Genomic DNA, 24,048 nt, shown 5'->3' with positions numbered 1-24,048 from the left:
CGGCTCCTAGCTGGGTTTAAGAGCATGGGATGTTTGAGCAGACTGCGCCTCCCTGCGGCTGGGGGAGGAGCGGTTGTCTAGCGGGCTGGAGCTTTCTGCGCTGGTTAGCCAGGCAGAACTGGAGCCCGCCCTATGCTGGGACCTCTCCGCGCTCCCTGGGCTGGGGGTGGGGGTGGGGCCCCAGGGCTGGTTTCATGAGAAACTGACTCTGCAATGAGGATTACGCCGATAACGGACTGCGGAGCCATTCACAAATATCCTATCTGATCCTCAACTACCCCGAGGGGAGTCAGGTGCTGTTATTATCCCCATTCTTAGAGAAGAAACTGAGGCAAACCGGTGCAGTGGCTTGCCTAGGCTTTCCTTTCCGAGAGAGAATTTGGATTCAGACTTCCTGTCTCCAAGACCATCCTTTACTGCTTAGTAGTAGAGGTTAAAATGTATTTTTATTTTTATTTTTTTATTTTTCCCTAGCTCCACGTAAAAACAATTTTTGACGTTCCTGAGAACCAAATTCCCTTTCTTCCTTCCCACCTCCCTTATTGATACGGCGAGACATTTGAAATCGATTATAGTTGCGTAATCATACAAAACATTTCCATGTTATGTTGTGAAAGAAAACATAAGCCAAAAAAACCTCGACTTCCCCCAAATAATGCCCTCGATCACTTTATTTTAAATGTTGTATTTATTGCTATTGAGGGACAGTTAGATGGTACATTGCATAGAGTTCTGGGCCTAGAGTCAGGGAGACTCTTCTTCCTGAGGAAAAAACTGATTTCAGACACTTACTAACTTGTGATCCAGGGCAAGTCACTTAACCCAGTTGATTTATCTGTAACATAGTGCCCTAGCACTAGAAGGGATGGCACCTAGCTGCCATCTAGTGAACTAGAGCAGTACAGAGTATTTGAGGGATTTGTGTATCATTTGCACAGTGAGAGATTTTACTTGTAGTCACATCCTTTTTGAAAACAAAGCTATATTTAGGAGGATGGTTGGTTGGCCAGAAGATACAGATCTTAAGTTGCTCAGACAGATGAAATGTTTAGTGGTTCCACAACTGTCCTATAAGCTTTTCCTTTTTCCCAGAAGAATATAGCAAAACTGATGGATTATTGTTTCGTGTTTTAAGTATTCGTCAGTGCTTATGAAAAGATTTTGTGTTCTAAGCATTTCTTTTGCTGTGGAGGAAATAAGTAGCTACCCTCTATATAATCTATTTCTACACTGAGTACCTTTCTAGAAAGGATTTAATTAATCCCTTCTGCGTGGAACCCAGACAAGAGTTTAGGTTTTGTTTAAGAGATTTTCTCCACAGTAGAAAGATGATTTGGGAGGATGAGAAAGAGGTCACCAATTCTAAACCAGACTGTAAGCGACATCTCTAATAGATGTGATCTCTAAATACAATGCAAATGGTTTTATTTACATAGAAAACAGCATCTACAATAATATGAAAATAAAAAAGGAATCGTGAAGGTATATAGGGTCAAAGCTAAAAGTATATAGGGTCAAAGCTAAAATATCTGTCATTCTTTATCTCGTCTAGAAATGTGTTCATTTCTAGAGTTTGTCTTTTTGGAACAACAAAGCAAATTCATTATTTTTCATTCCCCAGAAGTTGAAAGTAGAAAAGATTTCATCAAACTTACATCAACTAAGAGGACCATAAGGGAGGAATTTTGCCCTGGGACTCCTTTTCTCAGCTCTGCTGAGTGGTAAGTAGCTTTTCCTCTCTAGAATACCCCCATGAAGGGAAAAAAGAAGAGTAACATCCTTTTATCTGCCTAGATACCATCATAGCTACTAAATACATAGCAGTGAAACCAGCTGAGCCAGGGCCTTGAGGTCCCTAACTGACTTTTCCATTTTCTCAAGTAGTACATGTCCTGTCTCCAAGGCAATCTTGTGTTGAGTTCAAGAGTCTGAGAAATCATCCTTCAGTCTCTTATTTGAGCTATGCTGCAGCAGAAGTGGACCTTGAGAGACTTGTCTGCCATGCAGAAAGATAAAATATCTATTCAGCAGACACACAAAATACTTTATGTTTTGTTCATTTTAAATCTCACAGGAGAATATAACAGTAGTATTGAGGGCACTAGGAGAGAAGCCTGGAAGTCAGGAAGACTTAAGTACAAAACTGGCCTCAAACACATGTTTCCTGACTCAGGTACCTCATCTGTAAAATGGGGATAAACAATAGTATTAACTTCCCAGAGTTGTTGTGAGGGTAAAATGACATAATGTTTATAATGTGCTTTGCAAACATTGAAGTGCTCCAGCCATTATCATCATTGCTGCCTTATTAAGTATTTTGTTTATGGACCCTTGTGAATCTTTTGTTTTTAGACTTTCTTTTGTGTAGAGGAAATAAATAGTTACCCTAGATCTTCTCAGTATTTTACCTCTAATGCCTTTCTACTTCTTTTTGAGGAAAACCAGGTTCAATATTGTGATTTTGCTCATCCTAGAATTTCAGTTGCTTATGTTCAAAGAGCTATAAAACTATGTATATCCTTTGATCCAGCAATATTTCTACCAGGTCTCTATCCCAAAGAGATCATTAAAAAAAGAGGAAAGGACCTACATGTGCAAAAATATTTATAGCAGCTCTTTTTGGAGTAGCAAAAAATTGGAAATCAAGAGGATACTCATTAATTTGGCTGAATAAGTTCTGGTATATGAATGTAATGGAAGACTCTTGTTCTGTAAAAAATGATGAGCAGGAAGATTTCAGAGAAACCTGGAAAGACTTACATGAACTGATGCAAAGTGAAGTGAGAAGAACCAGGGAAACATTGTACACAGTAACAGCAACATTGCCCAATAATCAACTATAACAGACTTAGTCCTTCTCAGTAATACAGTGATCTAAGAATTTCAAAGGACTCATGGTGGAAAATGCTATCCACATCCAGAGAAAAGAACTGTGGAGCCTGAATACAAATCAAAGCACACTATTTTCACTTTTTTTGTTGTTATTTCTTTCTTGTAGTTTTTCCCTTTTGTCCTGACTTTTCTTTCACAGTATAACTAATGTAAAAGTATGTTTAATATGATTGTACATTATAACCTATATCAAATCATTTTCCATCTTGGGGAATAGAAAGTGAAGGAGGGAGAAAAAATTTAGAACTCAAAATCTTATGAAAGTTAATATTGAAACAATACTATATGATGACCAGTTCTGATGGACCAGGCCATCCTCAGCAACGAGATCAACCAAATCATTTCCAATGGAGCAGTAATGAACTGAACCAGCTATGCCCAGAAAAAGAACTCTGGGAGATGACTAAAAACCATTACATTGAATTCCCAATCCCTATATTTATGCACACCTGCATTTTTGATTTCCTTCACAAGCTAATTGTACAATATTTCAGAGTCTGATTCTTTTTGTACAGCAAAATAACGTTTTGGGCATGTATACTTATTGTGTATCTAATTTATATTTTAATATATTTAACATCTACTGGTCATCCTGCCATCTAGGGGAGGGGGGGGGGGTAAGAGGTGAAAAATTGGAACAAGAGGTTTGGCAATTGTTAATGCTGTAAAGTTACCTATGCATATATCCTGTAAATAAAAGGCTATTAAATAAAAAAAAAAAAAAAAAGAAAGAAAGTTAATGTTGAAAAGTTTACATGTAATTGAAAAAAATAAAATACTATTAAGTGTATGTGTGTGTGTGTGTGGGAGAATTTTAGTTCCTTTAAGAGAAAGGAGAAGGACTCTATATTTTGGGGAGATATGATTGAAACCTAAACTTTAAGTAATTTTTCCAGGTACTTTTTTAGGGTAGGGGGTAAGAATTAAAAGAATTCAAGAAAAAGAGTCTGACCCTTGTTTTATGTGGTCCAGCTCCTCTGGGGTAAACTCAATCCTCCAAAGTCCTGGGAGCTGAAGAACCTCTTAATGAAGAGCAGAATGAGGGTAAAGAGGTCGGTATATAATTTTAATAAATTACATGAATAAACAACTATTTGAATAAATAAGTTAATTCATACCATTCCTATCTGCTGTACCCCTATTACATTTAACAGATAGGAAGAAGGCCTGAATATCTCTCCAAAATATAAAAAGAAATATGTTCTGATTGACTGAGGAAACTTAATTATGTTCTATGGGCTGTCAATAAAATATTGAGGCAGTTTATTCCTGAGAGATTCAAGCACCCAGCAGTGGAGAAGAGAGCATTCTAGCCATACTCCTAAGAAAGCATCATTTGGCATCCAAGGAAAAGCAGAGAAAGTCTAGCCTTGGTTTCCTCAAATCCCAGTCCTATTTTGACGGAGGAGTAAAGTATTTTGTACTGCCATCTTCCCATTTGACATCCTTGAAGTGTCTCTAGATCAATTGGTGACACTATTTGCTTCAGGAAACATGATGAGGAAAGGAAAGTTCAAGGCTTCACAAAGAAGAAAAATTAAGTCATACTGAGCAGAACATCTTTAGGACTGTGTCAAAAGGATTCTTAAGAGCTTTGATTTTGTCCCATGTACTGTCTTATCTCAAACCTACTTTTTTTTTTTTTTTTTTTAATAGCCTTTTATTTACAGGGTTATATGCATGGGTAACTTTACAGCATTAACAATTGTCAAACCTCTTGTTCCAATTTTTCACCTCTTACCTCCCCACCCCCTCCCCTAGATGGCAGGATGACCAGTAGATGTTAAATACATTAAAATATAAATTAGATACACAATAAGTATACATGACCAAAACGTTATTTTGCTGTACAAAAAGAATCAGACTTTGAAATATTGTACAATTAGCTTGTGAAGGAAATAAAAAATGCAGGTGTGCATAAATATAGGGATTGGGAATTCAATGTAATGGTTTTTAGTCATCTCTCAGAGTTCTTTCTCTGGGCATAGCTGGTTCAGTTCATTACTGCTCCATTGGAAATGATTTGGTTGATCTCGTTGCTGAGGATGGCCAGGTCCATCAGAACTGGTCATCATATAATATTGTCAAACCTACTTTCTCGTGTAACCTGTATTTGTAAGAAGAATAATCCAAAATAATACTTATAAATGAGGAATAGCTAAAGATATGTGGCTCATGAATATGAAGTATTCTGAGTGTAAGGAAAAAACAACAACTGAGAAGCATAGGATGTTTTATATGAAAAAATGCCAAGCAAAATAAACAAAGACAGGAAAATAAACATAATGATCCAAAAAAATGCAAATGGAAAGAACAATAGCAACAAAAACAACCAAGAAAATTAAATATGCTGTGATTGTAATGACTAAGCTTAGCCTAATAGCCCAAGAAAAGTGATGAGAAAATTCACCTTCCTCCCTTATTTACTGAGCTGGAAGATTATGGGTGTGGAACATTGCCTTTAATACCTGTCTCAGTTTGTGTAAGCTAATTGTGCACTGTGAATTCACAGCAAACTTGCAACCCAAAATGGGGCAAAGAAATTGTTTGCCAGACCTGAATGACTCATGATCAGTAGTGTCAAATTCAAATAGAATGGATCCCTAGGCTGCATATTGACTTAGAAAAACACAAATTAACATGTTCTTTTTCATCTAATACTAAGAAGCACTGCTGGACTCAAGTCAGCAAAGACAATGAGACCTCATTCCTTCTTGCTAAAGATCTCCTCACAGCTCTAGACCTATCTATGTACATGTTTTGGACTGAGTTCTGCCATAGCAGAACCTGACTGACTCTAAAAGAGAAATTAGACTTTTTCTCACATATTTTAGCTCATTATGTCCCCCAGAATAAATACCTCTGGGGTGTTTTTACTTAAAGGAAATGTACTTAAAGACTACATTTTAATTCATGCTTAAGATTTCCCCAAATAGGGAAATTAAAAAGCTATTCTATACACAATTTGAATCAGGTATGGAATAGATATTTACTATATTCCAATGAAATGCTAAATACAGAACACTGACAGAAACAAAGTAATGGGCAAATTATTGCTGTACTGTGCTGAGAGATTAATACTTAAAACCATTTAAACTGGAAACAGTTTGCAAGGTATTTGACATATCATCTTGGCTCTGTATTGTCTTTCTCAAAGTCCATGTCTTCTGGGAAGCCAAACCAAGGATTTGGATTCATCCTATTGCAGCTAGTCTTCTTCTTCAAGAAGTCCTATAGTATTTATTAGGGATTTTCCTTGGCCATTAGTCAGCATTGCATAAATTATTCACTTGGTTTTACTCAGATTCTTTTTTAAAAAATTATTTTATTTTTGGTGGTTATACATGGATATTAACTTTTATGAAGCATGCTGGGAGAGAAAAATCAAAACAAAAGCAAAAAACCATGAGAGGAAAAAAAATAGAAAAAAATGAAAATAATATGTGTTAATTTATATTCAATCTCCATAGTTCTCTTTCTGGTGCAGATAGCATTTTCTCTCCAACGTTTATTGGGATTACCTTGGATCACTGAGAAGAACCAAGTCTTTCATAATTGATCATCATACAATCTTACTGTTATTGTGTGCAATGTGTTCCTGGTTCTGTTTGTTTTGCTCAGCATCAATTTTGGGTAAATCTTTCCAGCCCTTTTTAAAATCAGCTTGTTCATCATTTTTTTTAACAGAACAGTAATATTCCATTACTTTCATATACCATAACTTATTCAGCCTTTCCCCAATTGAAGTCATCTACTTATTTTCTACTTCTTTGCTATCACAAAAAGAGCTTCTACATTTATTTCTGCTTACATCCTACTTCACCAATTGGTACATGTTTTTCTGGTTTCTTTGAATCTGTCATATTCATAATTTCTTAAGAATGCTAGAATTAAGTATTTTGTAACATTCACATACTTTCATTTGTTAAGTCATTCCTCAATCGATGGGCATACCCTTGATTCTAATTTTTTGCTTCAACAAATATTTCTGTACATAAGTTATTTTTCCATTATCTCTGATCTCATAAGAATATATACACAGTCAAATGGTATCTTTGGGGATTCGCTACAGGAGTGGAACTGTAAGGCTGAACTGATCACTTTCAATGTCTTTCCCTGCGTGCTTCAAGAAGTATATTTCAGGCTTTCTATGTCAACCCCTAGTCACCCAAGACCTCATCAGTTATTTTGCTTTATTTTGTTTTCAGGACAGTATTTTTTTTATTGGTATCTTTATTTTTTTTAAAGCTTTTTATTTTCAAAATATAAGCATTGATAATTTTCAACATTTGCCCTTGCAAAACCTTGTGTTCCAAATTTTTTTTCTCCCTCCCTTTGTCCTAGCCACTTAGCTGCCCCTTGATATATGATTGTGATGTACTATTGTGCTGTAAGAGGTGACAAACTGGATGGTTTCAGAAAAACCTTGAAAGTCATATATGAATTGATATAAAGTGAATTGAGCAGAACCAAAAGAACATTGTACATAATAACAGCAATATTGTAGGGATGATCAACTGTGAAAGACTTAGTTCATATCTACTCCGATCAAGAAAAAACAATTGATCTAAAAGATCCAAAACAATTCCAAAGAACCCATGATGAAAAATGTTGTTCACTCCTACAGAGAGAACTGATGAATTCTAAAGACAGATTGAAGCAAATTTTTTTTTTTTACTTTCTCCTTCTCTTGTGGATTTTTTTTAATCTGCATTTTCTTTTGTAACATGGCTAATATGGAAATATGTTTTGCATGATTTCACACGTATAATAGCTATCAAATTGCTAGTTTTCTCAAGGAGTGGAGAAGGGCAGGAGAAAAGGAGTGAATTTGGAGCTCAATTTTAAAAAAATGTTTAAATCTATGTGTAAGTGGCAAACATTTAACAAAAGAAAAATATATTAAAAAGAGAAATAATAAATCTAGGATTTAAATAATGTCTAATACACTGATAATCAATTACACAGGCATTTTGCCTTTAGCTTTACCCCTTTCCCCCCAAATTCCATTTAGGGCACAAATTATTTCTCATTCCTTTAAAGCATTTGGCTTCTCTCCCTCTCTTCTTCACTCTCGGTTTATGCATTTAATAACTAAGCACTAGCAGAGTTTATAACTATTAAGCTTTATAATAATATAACGATTATTATAATAACATGGTTATTATTATAATTAAAATAGCATAAATATGAAACTAAATAGGGAAATTGAAACTCCCCAATGTTGGCTACTTGGACTAACAGCCAGTAAGAGACAAGGAGAAAAGCAGCAAGTGAATGCAAAATGGCTTCTCTCTACAGGAACAAAGGCGAGGAAAGAAAGATGTTGTTAATTAAGCTAATGCTCCTTACAGGCTCCAGGGTTGGCTGTAACCTTTTCAATTCTCAAGATTTATGCCTGGTCAGCAGCTTGGGTCTGGCCTCGGGTTTTGTTTTTTTTTTTTTTTTAGGCTATCATAATTGCCTCAATCCTTGCCAGCCACAATACTAGAATAATCTGGAGTCCTTGAGATGCCTCATCCTGATCCTCCATCAGCTTTACATAGCTCCTCCTCTCCTGCAACAGACTTGGCTTCTTCCCAGAAACCCACTCAAGATCAAGCACAGATCACTAGAACCTCAGGAACTCTGGGGAGTCTACCTGCCTTGCTGGAAAGATACCTAGTTTCCATGGTAATAACTCTGTGGGTGGGACAAATGCAGATTACACAGAATAACTAAGTATTTTTTTTTAAAAGATCCACCAAATGCACAAGTTTAGGGAACAAATGGAACAGAATACTTTTATATTATGTACAGCTTGCTTTTCTTTTTAAGGAGGCAATAAATTCAATCTATACCTTTCAAAAGCTAACCTGCTTGTTTGTAGTTTTTTCTAATTTTGTTCCAATTATTCTCTGCATTAAATAGAAAAAGATGTCTCAGCAACCCCCCTTTTTTGTTTAAATTCAATCTTTATCCACCTTTGATTTCCCTCATTAATGAGAAAAAAATAATTACAGTCAAGCCCTAATCACCCCAAAAAAATCCACATTAACTATATCTGAAACCATGTCTTATCATATTGAGCTAATCTAACTAGAATTTTTCATTATGAGTTCTTTGAAATCATAGTTGATCAATCTTTCAAAGTTGTTTTTCTTTTTCTTTTTATTTACAAGTTACATGCATGGGTAATTTTACAGCATTGACAATTGCCAAACCTTGTGTTCCAATTTTTTCCCTTTTATCCCCCACCCCCTCCCCTAGATGGCAGGATGACCAATACATGTTAAATATATTAAAGTATAAATTAAATACAAAATAAGTATACATGTCCAAGCCATTATTTTGCTGTACAAAAAGAATCAGGTCCTGAAATATTGTACAATTAGCCTGTGAAGGAAATCAAAAATGCAGGCAGACAAAAATATAGGGATTGGGAATTCAATGTAATGATTCTTAGTCATCTCCCAGAGTTCTTTCGCTGGGTGTAGCTGGTTCATTTCATTACAGCTCTATTGGAACTGATTTGGTTCATCTCATTGCTGAAGATGGTCACGTCCATCAGAATTGATCATCATATAGTATTATTGTTGAAGTATATAATGATCTCCTGGTTCTGCTCATTTCACTCAGCATCAGTTCGTGTAAATCTCTCCAGGCCTTTCTGAAATCATCCTGTTGGTCATTTCTTACCGAACAATAATATTCCATAATATTCATATACCACAATTTATTCAGCCATTCTCCAATTGATGGGCATCTACTCAGTTTCCAGTTTCTGGCCACTACAAAGAGGGCTGCCACAAACATTCTTGCACATATGGGTCCCTTTCCCTTCTTTAAGATCTCTTTGGGATATAAGCCCAATAGTAACACTGCTGGGTCAAAGGGTATGCAGTTTGATAACTTTTTGAGCATAGTTCCAAATTGCTCTCCATAATGGCTGGATGTATTCACAATTTCACCAACAATGTATCAGTGTCCCTGTTTTCCCACATCCCCTCCAACATTCTGCATTATCTTTCCCTATCATTCTAGCTAGTCTGACAGGTGTGTAGTGGTATTTCAGAGTTGTCTTAATTTGCATTTCTCTGATTAATAATGACTTGGAGCATCTTTTCACATGGCTAGAAATAGTTTCAATTTCTTTGAGAATTGTCTGTTCATATTCTTTGACCATTTATCAATTGGAGAATGGCTTGATTTCTTATAAATTAAAGTCCATTCTCTATATATTTTGGAAATGAGGCCTTTATCCAGAACCTCTGACTGTAAAAATGTTTTCCCAGTTTATTGCTTCCCTTCTAATCTTGTCTGAATCAGTTTTGTTTATACAAAACTTTTCAATTTGATATAATTAAAATTTTCTATTTTGTGATCAGTAATGATCTCTAGTTCTTCTTTGGTCATAAATTCCTTCCTCTTCCACAGGTCTGAGAGATAAACTATCCTGTGTTCCTCTAATTTATTTATAATCTCATTCTTTATGCCTAGGTCATGAACCCATTTTGACCTTATCTTGGTGTACGGCATTAAGTGTGGGTCAATGCCTAGTTTCTGCCATACTAGTTTCCAATTTTCCCAGCAATTTTTGTCAAACAATGAGTTCTTATCCCAAAAGCTGGGGTCTTTGGGTTTGTCAAACACTAGAGTATTAAAGTTATTGACTGTTTTGTCCTTTGAACCAAATCTATTCCACTGATCAACTAATCTATTTCTTAGCCATACCAAATGGTTTTGGTAACTGCTGCTTTATAATATAATTTTAGATCTAGTGTACTTAACTTTTAATCTTATTTCTGTTGGTTGTGTCTTGAAAAAAACTTTTTAGTTTAATGTAATCAAAGTTGTCCTTTCATAATTGCTCTAGTTCTTCTGTCATAAATTCCTCCCTTCTCCAAAGATCTGATAGATAAATTATCCCTTGTTCTTCTAATTGGTTTATGGAATCATCTTTTATACCCAAATCATGTATCCATTTTGACCTTATTTTGGTATGGGGTGTGAGATGTAGGTCTATGCTGAATTTCTGACATATTATTTTCCAGTTTTTCCAGCAATTTTTGTCAAATACTGAGTTCTCATTCCAGAAGCTGGTATTTGGGGGTTTATCAAATGCTAGATTGCTATAGGTCTTCATTATTGTGTCATGTGTATCTAATCTATTCCACTGATCCACCACTCTATTTCTTAGCCAGTATCAAATGGTTTTGATTACTGCTTCTTTATAATATAGTTTTAGGTTTGGTATTGCTAAGCCACCCTCCTTTGTATTTTTTTTTTTCATTAATTCCCTTGATATTCTTGACTTTTTGTTCTTCCAGATGAATTTTGTTATTATTTTTTCTAGTTTTATAAAATAAACAATTTGGCAGTTTGATTGGCATGTCAATGAACAAGTAAACCAATTTAGACAGAATTATCATTTTTATTATATTATGTTGGCCTAGCCATGAATAATGGATATTTTTCCAATTGTTTAGATCTGACTTTATTTGTGTGAGAAGTGTTTTGTAATTATGTTCATATAATTCTTGGATTTGCCTTGGCAGGTAAACCCCCAAGTATTTTATTTTGTCTTCAGTAATTTTAAATGGAATTTCTCATTTTATCTTTTTTTGATGGACTTTGTCAGTACTATATAGAAATGCTGATGATTTGTGTGGGTTTATTTTATATCCTACAACTTTGCTAAGGCTGTGAATTGTTTCCAGTAGGTTTTTAGATGATTTTCTAGGATTCTCTAAGTATATCATCATATCATCCGCAAAGAGTGATAGTTTTATTTCCTCATTGCCTATTCTAATTCCTTTAATTTCTTTTTCTTTTCTTATTGCTAAAGCCAGCATTTCTAGTACAATGTTGAATAATAATTGTGATAATGGGTATCCTTGTTTCACCCCCCGACTTTATTGAGAATGTGTCCACCTTCTCTCCATTACAAATAATGCTTATGGTAGGTTTTAGATAGATACGGCTTATATTTTAAGGAACACTCCCTTTATCCCTATGTTCTCTAGTGTTTTTAATAGGAATGGGTGCTGTTTTTTTGTCAAAAACTTTTTCTGCATTTATTGAGATTATCATATGCTTTCTGTTGGGTTTGTTATTGATATAAGCGATTATGGTAATAGTTTTCCTGATATAATTGAACCAACCCTGCATTCCTGGTATAAATCCCACTTGGTCATAGTGTATATTCTGCTGACAAGTTGCTGTAATCTCTTTGCTAATATTTTATTTACAATTTTTGCATCAATAGTCATTAGGGAGATTGGTCTGTGATTTTCTTTCTTTGTTTTGGCTCTTCCTGGTTTAGGTATCAGTACCATATTTGTGTCATAGAAGGAATTTGACAGTACTCCTTCTTTATCTATTTGTCCAAATAGTTTACATAGAATTGGAATTAATTGTTCTTTAAATGTTTAGTAGAATTCACTTGTGAATCCATCTGGCCCTGGAGATTTTTGTGTAGGGAATTTATTAATGACTTGTTCAATTTATTTCTCTAAAATGGGACTATTTAAGTAATTTATTTCCTCTTCTGTTAATCTTAGCAATTTTTGCAAATATTCATCCATTTCAATATTGCCACATCATTGGGCAAAATAGTTCCTAATTATTGCTTTAATTTCTTTTTCATTGGTGGTAAGTTCACCCTTTTCATTTTTGATGCTGGTGATTTGTTTTTTTCTTTCCTTTTTCTGATTAAATTAACCAAAGGTTTATCTATTTTGCTAGTTTTTTCATAAAACCAATTCATTCTTAGTTTTATTTATTAGTTCAATAGTTTTCTTATTTTATATTTTATTAATCTCTTCTTTGAATTTTAGAATTTCTAATTTGGTATTTAATTGGGGATTTTAAATTTGTTCTTTTTTTTTTTTTTTTTTTAGCTTTTTTAGTTGAATCCCTAATTCATTGATCTCTTTCTCTATTTTATTCTTGTAGCTATTTAGAGATATAAAATTTCCTCTAAGAACTACTTTGGCTGCATTCCATAAATTTTGGTATGTTATCTCATTATTGGCAATCTCTTGAATGAAATTATGGATTGTTTCTGTGATTTGTTGTTTGACCCACTCATTCTTTAGAATTATATTATTTAATTTCCAATTGGTTTCTAGTTTATTTTTCCCTGACTCTTTATTGAATATAATTTTTATGTATTTACTATTTCTGCCTTTCTGCATTTGATTGTAAGGTTTTTATGCCCTAATACATGGTCAATTTTTGTGTAGGTGCCATATACCACCAAGAAAAATGTATATTCCTTTCTGTGCCTATTTAATTTTCTCCAGAAATCTATATCTAAGTTTTCTAGGATCCTATTAATCTCCCTAGTTTCTTTCTTGTTTATTTTGTGGTTAGATTTATCTGATTCTAAGAGGGGAAAGTTGAAGACCTCCAGAAGAATAGTTTTGCTGTCTATTTCTTCCTGTAATTGGCTTAAAATCTCTTAAGAATTTGCTCTACCACTTGGTGCATACACATTTAGTATCTTTGCTATTTTTTTTATTTACCATACCCTTTATCAAGATGTACTTTCTTTTCTTAACTCTTTTAATAAAATTCTATTTTTACTTTTGCTTTATCTGAGATCAGAATTGCTACCTCTGCTTTTTTTTTTATTTTAGCTGAAGCATGATAAATTCTATTCCAGCCTTTTACTTTTACTCTTTATGTGTCTCTCTGTGTCAAACATGTTTCTTGTAAACAACATATTGTAGGATTCTGTTTTTTAATGCACTCTGCTATTCATTTCTGTTTTATGGAAGAATTCATCCCTTTCACATTCACAGTTACAACTACCAGCTCTGTATTTTCCTTTATCTTATTTTCTCCCTTGTATATATTTTTGTTCTCTCTTTCCACTCTGTCCTCATTCGTGGTTTTTTTTTACTCACTCCAATCACTACCTTATTTCCTATAACCCCTCTCTCCTTCTCTTAGTAATGTTTTTTTTTTAAACGCACTCTACCTACTACCTTATCTTCTACCAATTCTTCCCCTTCTCTTACCTTTTCTCCTAGTTTTTCTGCCCTCTCTTCTATCCTATCCCTCCCTTTTCTTTTCTTCTCTCTCCTCTTATTTGTTTATAGGATTATATAAATTTCTATACCCAACTGAATGATTAAGTTATTCCCTTTTAGAGCCCAAACTTATGAGATAAAGCTTCAGACAATGCTTATCCCCTGCTTTCTTTCCCTTGATTATAATAGGTCTTTTGCACCTTTTCTTGAAAACTAAGTTTCCCATTCTCCTTTCCTCTTTTTTCCAGTACAGACTTTTCCCCATTCCTTAATGTCTTTTTCTTTAATGTTATCACATCAGAATGAATTCATAACCACACTCTCAATCCATGTAATAGCCCCTGCTCTGTCTGCTCCAATGACAGATATAGTTCTCAAGAGTTATAGATATGTTTTCCTTTCTAGGGATGTAAATAATTTAACCTTTAAATAATATATATATATATATATATATTTTTTTTTTTTTTTCCCCTGTTTACTTTTCTATGCTTCTCTTGAGCCCTGTGTTTATAGATTAAATTTTCTGTTTAGTTCTGGTTTTTTCAATAGAAATCATTAAAAGTCTCTTACTTCATTGAAACTCCTTTACCTCCCCTAAAAGATGATGCTGAATCTTGCTAGGTAGGTAATTCTTAGTTGTAACCCCAGGTTCTTGGCCTGCCAGAATGTGGTATTCCAGATCCTTTATTGTAAAAGCTGCCAGATCCTGGGTAATCCTGACTGTTGTTCCTTGGTATCTGAATTGTTTTTATGTGGCAGCTTGCAGTATTTTTTAACTTGAGATCATAGTTTCGGATTTTCCCAACAATGTTTCTTGGAGTTTTCCTTGTGGGATCTCTTTCTGAATGTGATTGATATATTCTTTCAATCAGTATTTCCCCTTTGTTTCTAGAATATTGGGACAATTTTCCTTAACGATCTCTAATAGAATGCTATCCAGGCTCTTTTTTGCTCATGGCCTTCAAGTAGGCCAATAATAAGTAAATTGTCTCTTCTAGGTCTATTTTCCAGGTCAGCTGTTTTTCCAATGAGGTATTTCACATTCTCTTCTATTTTTTCCATTCTTTTTAGTTTGTTTGACTGATTCTTTCTGTCTCACAAAGTCATTAGCTTCCATTTGCCCTGTTCTAGTTTTTAATGTGTGATTTTCTTCAGTTACCTTTTGTATATCTTTTTCCATTTGGTTAATTCTACTGTTTAAGAGTTGTTTTTTTCAGACAATTTTTTTCTTTCCTTTTCCAATCTATTGGCTCTCTCATGCATAACTCTCATTTCCTTTCTCATTTTTTCTTCTACTTCTCTTATTTGCCTTTTAAAGTCTTTTATGAGCACTTCCAAAAAGCCTCTTTGGTCTTGAGACCAATTCATATCATTCTTGGAAATTTCCTCTGTGGACATTCTGTCCTCATCTGAGTTTGTGTTTTGGTTTGCCCTGTCACCATAGTAGCTTTCTATGGTCAAGGTTCTCTTCTGTTTCTTGCTCATGTTCTTTCCTTTTCTTTTGGTATTTCCTCTCTTTTTTTTTTTTTAACTTTTAAGGTTGAGCTCTGCTCATAGAGTATAGAGTTTCCTCTCCCAAATTTCCTGTGCAGCTCTAAGCCTTGGCTTTGAGTACAGGGGCCCCTTGTGTTTCCAGGGGGGTAGTTTTGCCTTCTCTTTTCAGGAAACATCCTGGTTTCCCAGAGTTTGCCTTCTGAGCTGGGACTGGAAGCTGCCCCGCTGATTTGCTCCTCTATTGAGCCAGGACTGAAGGTCTTTGTTGCTGATTTGCTGTGATTAAGACCTTCTCACTGGCTTTCCAAGAGTCTGTCTGAACTGGGCTGACCACCCTTTTCACTGTGGTGAAACTGACTTTTCTTGAAGTTTTTTCAGTCTGTCTTGAGCTGGAGAGTGATTTCATTCCATCAGACTCTTTTCAGAGGCTTGGTTTCATGTGGTTTTTGAGGGAAACTGAGAGAGCTTGAGCAGCTTCCTGACTTTACTCCACCATCTTGGCTATAATGAGATCTTTTTCATAGAAACTTGCTACAAAGATTTCCCCACCATTTTTTAGCTTCTCTTCTAATTTTAAGCATATTATCTTTATTTATACAAAAACTTTTAAAATTTTATTGAATCAGAATTGTCCATCCTTCTGTGATCTTTTGTAGTTCTTGTTTGAACATGAGTTCTTCCCCTATTCACAGATCTGACTGGTAATTTCTTCCCAACTCATCTAATTTGTCACTTTTTATATCTGAAACATCTCCTTTTGAAGTTTATCTTTGTATATAATATGAAATATTAGTTTATAACTAATTTATGTTACCTCTCAATCCCTCTGAATTCCGGTACCTTCCCTTTGTCAATTATTTCCTTTTTATCCTGTAGGTATTTTGTTTGTACATATTTGTTTGTTGTTTCCCACATTATATTGAGCTCCTAGGCACTATTTTTGCTTTTTTTTTTTATTCCCAGGTATTGGTACAATGCCTGGTTCACAATGGAATGGATGCTTAATAAATGCTTATTTACTGGCTGCCAGATTGCATTCCAGTTTTTCCAACTTGTAGAGAACCACAGATAGTGGGGGAAGTATGGGACCGTGTTCCATCTGGGACCCTTCAGCCCAGAAAGAACCTGCTGACAGTGTCTGGTTTGGCTCCCCATCTCCTTTTGGGGTATCTCATCCTTCTTGAGAAGTCTAGGGGGGCATGCCCACCTGTGTTCTACTTGAAGCAAGGGATACTTGCAATAAAGAGACATTTACATATCAATAGCAGGGTGCTTATAGTTAGCACTTGCACAGTGTACTGTGATGATGTGGTGATGTAATGGTTCTATAGTTGACACATGCTCAGTGTGCTGTAGTGATGTAATTGTACTAAAGTATTTAGGGGCTGAGAGGACTTGAAATAAATGAACTCCATTTTTGACCATCCTCATGGGGCTCCTGCCTTTGTCACCCCTCCACTAAGACCAAGGACTCGGGCTGGTTCCAAGATCCTCCAGAGAGCTAGTCTGGATAGTACATTTTGACACCCCAATTTGGGGGCTCTAGAAAGCACACCACACCAACTGTTTGATGAATAATAAGTTCTTGCCTTGATAGCTGGAATATTGGAAATTCATTCCATTTTAAAACTTTCTATCTAGGACATCACCATCTTTCTATCCAACTAGGATTATAATTTTAGTTTTAGAAGCACCATCCTCTCTCACCCCAAATATCCAATCAGTTGTCAAAATCTTGATGTTTCTACTTTTACATTTTTTGCTTCCATCCTCTTCTCACCACTCACACAGTTACTATGCTCATTTGGGCTCTCATCCATCACCTAGACAGTTGCAATACATCGTCTTCTATTTGGTCCTTCTATATCAAGACGTACCCCATTCCAATCCATTTTATTCAAGCCCATGAAATAAATAGTCTTAAAGGACACATCCAACCAACCATGTCACTTCTGTCCTCAATAAACTTTAATGATTCCTTATATTTACTCAAGAATCAAATATTTCATCTTTATATTTTTGTTAGCTTTATAATATATGTATATAATTATTAATACATATATAGATAAGCATGTATATATAAGATGTAAATAAGTAAAAGTACATATTTGGATATATATTCTCAATTACTTTTTAATGATGATCAAAAATAAGTTAGGAGACCATTAACTTAGGAAGCCCAAGTACCTGAACTCTCAAACTCAAATTTACTCAAAATGTAATCTCTATGGCTGGTAATGCTCATTCTCAGGAACTACACTCTTTGATCAATGCTCAGACAAAGAAATAGGAAGACACCTAAATCTGGAGATCCAGGACTTTCACTTTTCAGGCTCATAATATTTTTTGCCAAGTTGCCAATTTCAGCTTGGCATAGGTAAGTATAATATCAAATGCTTCAATTAATTTCTGTTCATTTTGTGTACAGAGGAGCAAAATAAAATCAATAAAACCTTTCAAAAATTATAATGCTAAACAAACAAGAGGGATCTAAGAAAAAATTAATATTTTATTAGAATAAAGACTATGCCTTAATTGATAAATGGTCAAAAGAAATGAATAGGAAGTTTTCAGAGGAAGAAATTCTAGCTATGAACAAATGATTAATAATTAGAGAATTATAAATTAAAACAAATCTGAGTTATTAATCTCATAACTATCATGTTAGCAAATTTAACAAAAAAGGAAAATGACAACTATTAGAAGAGTTGTGGGACAATAGGTACACTATTGCACTGTTTGTAGAATTGTAAAGTGGTCTAGCCACTGGAAAGCAGTTCTTTAACTTATATTTATCATCATAAGTAAATTGGAGAGGTGTAGCCAAGATGATGAATTAGAGGCTACCAGATGAACTCTCTCAACATTTCCCTCCAAACAACTTTAAAATAACACTTCAAATCAAATTTTGAAGTGGCAGAATCAACAAAAGGTCTAGGGAAGACATTTTTCCAGCCTAAGAAAACTAAAGAAGTCAGAAAGAGACATCTTTCACACGGTGGAGAGACCTCTCAGGAGCCCACACATACAATAGCAGTAGTGGCAACAGTGGCTATAGCAACTTCAAGAACACTTAGAGATGGTAAAGGGATCAAATAGTTTGAAAGAAATTACAAAGAACCCTTTTCTGGCACTGAATACAGCTGATGCTGATTGGGATTTTCCCATATGTAGTTCTGGGTCATAGTTCTAGGGCAGAGAAGAGTGCTGGTAATTGGTCACAAGGGAGCAGGCCCAAGAGGAGGACTAGCACTTGCAGCTGCAGAGGAACAGTTCCCTTAAATATCAGAATATAGATCAGAAGAGCAGTGACCATACCATCCTTTCCCAGGATCATATAACCTTGGAAACACTGAACTCTGAACTATACCCTGAAAATAGCAGCACAAAAAAACCTGGATTGTGGGATAGTACTTTACCATTCCCAGGTAAGCAGAATCCAATTTTACCATGAATTGTTGTTGTTGTTTTAACATAAAGTTCAAAATCAATAAATAGGCTGAATAATGAACAAACAACAACAACAAAAGAACTTGATTATAAGAAGCTACTATGGTAGTAGCGAAGACTAAGACAAACTCAGAAGATGACAACTGTGCAAATAACTACAAACAAAACCTCAAAGTGAGATGGTATCTTACCATTCCCAGGTAAGCAGACCTCAGCTAGAACATGTTTTTTGTTGTTGTTGTTGTTGTTTTTTAAAAACATAAAGTTCTTAACATATTTAACATGTATTGGCCTACATGCCATCTGGAGGAGGGGGTGAGGGAAAGGAGGGGAAAAATTGGAACAAAAGGTTTTGCAAGGATCAATGTTGAAAAATTACCCATGCATATATCTTGCAAATAAAAAGCTATAATTTTAAAAAAAAGAAAAAAAAACAAAGTTCAAAATCAATAAATAGGCCAGAAGAATGAACAAACAACAACAACAAAAAAAACTTGATTATAAGGAACTACTATGGTAGCCGGGAAAACTAAGACAAACTCAGAAGATGGCTACAATGTAGAAACAGAATTAGGAAAAGAAATGAGAATGATGCAAGAAAATGCAAGAGAATCAATAACTTGGTAAAAGAGGCACAAAAATATTGAAGAAAACAAGTAAATTAGAGCATTTTTAAAAACGGCTCTTGATAGCTTGCTTTTATTATTTTGAGAATTCTTTATTCATGTCCTTTGATCACTTATCTATTAGAAAATGGCTCTTGCAATGATTCAGGCCAGTTCCATGGTCTTGTGATGAAAAGAGCCATCTGCACCCAGAGAGAGGACTGTGGGAACTGAATGTGGATCACAATATAGTATTTTCATTCTTTGTGTTGTTTGCTCACATTTTGCTTTCTTTCTCATTTTTTTCCTTTTTGACCTGATTTTTCTTGTACAGCATGATATTTGTGGAAATATGTACAGAAAAATTGCACATGTTTAACATATATTGGATTACTTGTCATCTAGGGGAGAGGGTGAGGGAACAGAAGGAAAAATTTAAAACACAACATTTTGTAAAGGTGAATGTTGAAAATTATCCATGTATATATTTTGAAAAAAAAAAGCTTTAATTTAAAAAAAACAAAAAAGAAAGAAAAATATTTTTTTAAAATGAAAAAGAAGGAAAAAAGAAAACAGCTCTTGTTTTTATATTTAAATCATTTCCCTGTATATTTTGGATAGCAGACCTTTATCAGAGAAGTTTGCAGTAAAAATCTATTCCTAATTGCCTGTTTCTCTTCTAACAAAATGCATTGATTTTATGTATACAAAAGCATTTCAGTTATATATAATCAAAACTTCATTTTGATAAGCAGGATGATTTCAGAAAAACCCAGAAAGACTTAAATGAACTGATGGTAAGTGAAGTGAGTAGAACCAAGAGAACATTGTACATAGCAACAAGATTTTGTGATAATCAACTGTGATGGACTTGGCTCTTTTCAAAAATGAGGTGATTCAAGGAAGTTCCAATAGATTTGTGATGGAAAGTGCTATCTGCATCCAGAGAGAGCACTATGGAGACTGAATGTAGATCAAAGCATTGTATTTTCATCTTTTGTTGTTTGCTTGCTTCCTTTTTTTTTTTCCTCTTTCTCTTTTTTCCCCTTTTGAGCTGATTTTTCTTGCATAGCATGACAAATATGGAAATATATTTAGAAGAATTGCACATGTTTAACCTATATTGGACTACTTCCTATCTAGGGGAGGGATAAAGAAATGGAGGGAGAAAAATGTGGAACACAAGGTTTTGCAGAGGTGTGAAAGCTCTGCATGTATTTGGGGGGGAAAACCTATTAAGTTAAATAAATTAATTAATTTTTAAAGCTGTCCATTTTATTTTCTCTGATCCTCTCTGTCCCATAGTCAGGAAGTGTTCCCTCATTCTAAAATGTGTTTTCAACAGGACTTGCCTCAGGCCAATCCCCTACTATTTTAGTATTTATATTGAAACAAAATTAAAACTCGAAAATTCAACAATTAACAAAAAGAGATTTATTTAGCTATAAGAGAAGGATAATCAACAAGAAAAACCATTGAGGACAGCTTGGTTGATTCAGCTGAGTAAAAAATTTCTTTTCCTGAATTATCAATCCATCATGTCTACCAGTTAAACATTCTAGCATCACTAGAGCTTCCTGTGACTAGTTTGTACTCAGAGGACCAAGAAGTAGTATCAAGCCTGAATCTTTAATCCCCTGGATCAATCAAATCTCAAACAGAGACTCAAAAGCTTTTAAAGAAAAACTTGCCTAATTTGCATTGGGGATTATTCATGTCACAAAAATGCATGTTTTATTCTCTTCTGATTTACTTATGATATGACTTTTTATTTATAGGCCATGTCTCCCTTTGGAATTTCTTTTAGTATATGGTATGTTATGATCTGAACTTAATTTCTGCCAGATAGCTCTCCAGTTTTCCCATCAGTTTAAAGTTTTATTTTGAATTTAGCAAACATAAAATACAGCAGACATTTCCCCACCCCCACCCCCAGAAATGAAAACTTTTTAAACTTAAATTTTCTTTCTTTTATATTTTTTGATAAGTATAAATCAATTCATTAGTCTGATCAAAGTAAGGCACTTAAGTAAGGCAAAAGAACAGGATTTCAAAAGCAGGAGATATTTTAGTACTTCTCTTGTAGTCACAAAATAGTAATGTAGTAATGAAAATAACTTCACAGTTTGCAGTATTTTTTAAATCATACAAATGAGAAATAGCTAACTTAGAGATGGGTCACAGATTCTTATAAAATTCTTAGGAATGTCAGCAATTTCTCCAAAATATCCATTTTAAAATACAAAAAGTACATATATTCATATAAAATTACAATAAATTTATCAGATATCTTTCATGGAAAAAAAAGATGCTAATTCAATTTTCCCCTTTTCCCCCTAAACATGACATGAAATAAATTTATAAATAATAATGTCTGTGTTTTAAAACAATTAGTTAACTAAATAAATTCTTTAAAAATATATAGTATTTTTTTTTTAAAAAAAAGAAAGAATGGAGAAAACATCAATTAATTCTGTGGATCGAACTTTTAAAAAATTAAAAATGATAAACTGTTATTAAACTCCATGAGTATGCATTATTCCAAATCATGTCAACACTGAATGACTATGTTTTTTCTTTATTATAGCTTTTTAATTACAAGATATATGCATAGGTAATTTTTCAGCACTGAGAAATGCAAAATCTTTTGTTCCAATTTTTCCCTTCCTTCCCCCCCCACCCCTTCCCACAGATGTCAGGTAGACCAATACATGTTAAATATGTTAAAGTATATGTTAAATACAATATATGTATACATATCCATACAGTTATTTTGTTGCACAAGAAGAATCGGACTTTGAAATAATATACAATTAACCTGTGAAGGAAATAAAAAATGCAGGCAGACAAAAATAGAGGGATTGGGAATCTATGTAGTGGTTCACACTCATTTCCCAGAGTTCTTTTGCTGGGTGTAGCTGGTTCTATTCATTATTGAACAAATGGAACTGATTTGGTTCATCTCATTATTGAAGAGAACCACATCCATCAGAATTGATCATCATATAGTATTGTTGTTGAAGTATATAATGATTTCCTGGTCTTGCTCATTTCACTCAGCATCAATTCATGTAAGTCTCTGCAGGTCTTTCTGAAATCATCCTACTGGTCATTTTTTACAGAACAATAATATTCCATAACATTCATATACCACAGTTTATTCAGCCATTCTCCAATTGATGGGCATCCACTCAGTTTCCAGTTTCTGGCCACTACAAAGAGGGCTGCCACAAACTGAATGACTATTTTGAATGGAAATTTTCCAGAAAGTATAAGACTTTTGAAAAAATAAAGCATCTGGTTTGTATAGCTTGTCTACAAGCCTTTATTAGTATTAACTGATCTCTTTCAAAAATCCATTAATACAAAAGAATTTTCAGGGCTGAAAGAAGGGGCTAGAATAAATGATGTAGGATTGAATTCATATGCCCATTGAGTTTCTTTTCATCATTAAGAATTTGAACAAGCTGCTATGTGAATGGAAAATGATCAGATGCTAGCTTTGACTAGAATGGTACATTATTTAAATTTATCTGAAAAGTACTTATTGACATATAACTGCTTTTCAGTTGTGTTCCTTAGGAAGAAAACCATCATTCATGCGTATATCTTATTTCCTTGGCCCCACTGTCAGATGTTTAGAGTTTGCATACCAAAAGAACCACTCCCTACCCCCGCCCCCCCAATCGTTGCCAACAACTATCAATTCTACTAATACTAGTTTGAAGGCCAACAAGAGAGTTGCTTTATACATTGGTTGAGAGAAATAATTTTCTCTTACAATCAGGATGTGTAGATACTACTAATATACTCAAGTACTCCATAAACATCCATCCATAACCTCAGGAAGTGTAGGTATGGAGCTTAAATAATGCCCTTGTCATGTACTACATCTTGGCGAGTACCTGGTATGGGAGCCACCATGAGTTGGAGTGGCAGGGAGTCTTATCAAGCTCATGACTTAGGACTTTCCATATTGACTATGTCCAAAAATGTATGATTTGGTATTCATCTTGAGTTCATCACATGCATATCAAGAGGAAGACAGCTTGTTTCATCATCAGTCCTCTGTAATCTTTGTCATTAGTCAGAGTTCTTAAATTGTTCAAAGTTATTTTTTAAAATAATGTTACTATTGTATAAATTATTCTCATTCTGCTCATTTCCCTGTGTCAGTTCATAGCAAGTTTTCCCCATTCCTCTGTTCATTTTTTACAGGGCTAAATTTTCAATTACATTGAGATACCATAATTTAGTCACTGGAAAAGATCCTGATGTTGGAAAAGACTGAAGACAAAAGAAAAAGAGAACAGCCGAGGATGAAATAGATAGATGATGTCATGAAAACAATGAACATAAAGTTGGACAGACTTTGAGAGGTGGTAGGAGATAGAAGGGCCTCTCTTGCGGGTAAGAAAGAATCAGATATAATTAAATTCATGAACAGCAAAAAAAAAAAAAAAAAAAAAAAAAAAGCCATAATTTGTTTAGTTTTTGCCTAACAAATGGTCACTCCCTCAGTTTCCAGCTGTTTGCTAGTGCAGAAAGACCCGCTAAAAATAATTTTTATAAATGGCATCTTTCTTCCT

The 24,048-nt window shown here is 34.3% G+C and overlaps 1 long non-coding RNA gene across 2 annotated transcripts; it reads left to right on the top strand.

The window, feature by feature from the left end:
* Positions 1-7: 7 nt before the first annotated feature.
* Positions 8-24,048, top strand: LOC105750397. Of its 2 annotated transcripts, none has more exons than XR_001120994.3 (3): positions 8-293; positions 1,622-1,721; positions 8,343-8,736. It is a non-coding gene; the product is annotated as an uncharacterized LOC105750397 (long non-coding RNA). The 2 variants fall into 2 exon arrangements; XR_004233816.1 differs by lacking the exon at positions 8,343-8,736 and adding an exon at positions 23,678-24,048 and having other exon boundaries at positions 9-293.

The sequence above is a fragment of the Sarcophilus harrisii genome, chromosome 4 (genome assembly GCF_902635505.1).
Source record: "Sarcophilus harrisii chromosome 4, mSarHar1.11, whole genome shotgun sequence".
Classification (NCBI taxonomy): Eukaryota; Metazoa; Chordata; class Mammalia; order Dasyuromorphia; family Dasyuridae; genus Sarcophilus; species Sarcophilus harrisii.
The sequence above is the reverse complement of the archived record's forward strand: the minus strand, read 5'-3'. Positions and strand labels throughout refer to the sequence as shown.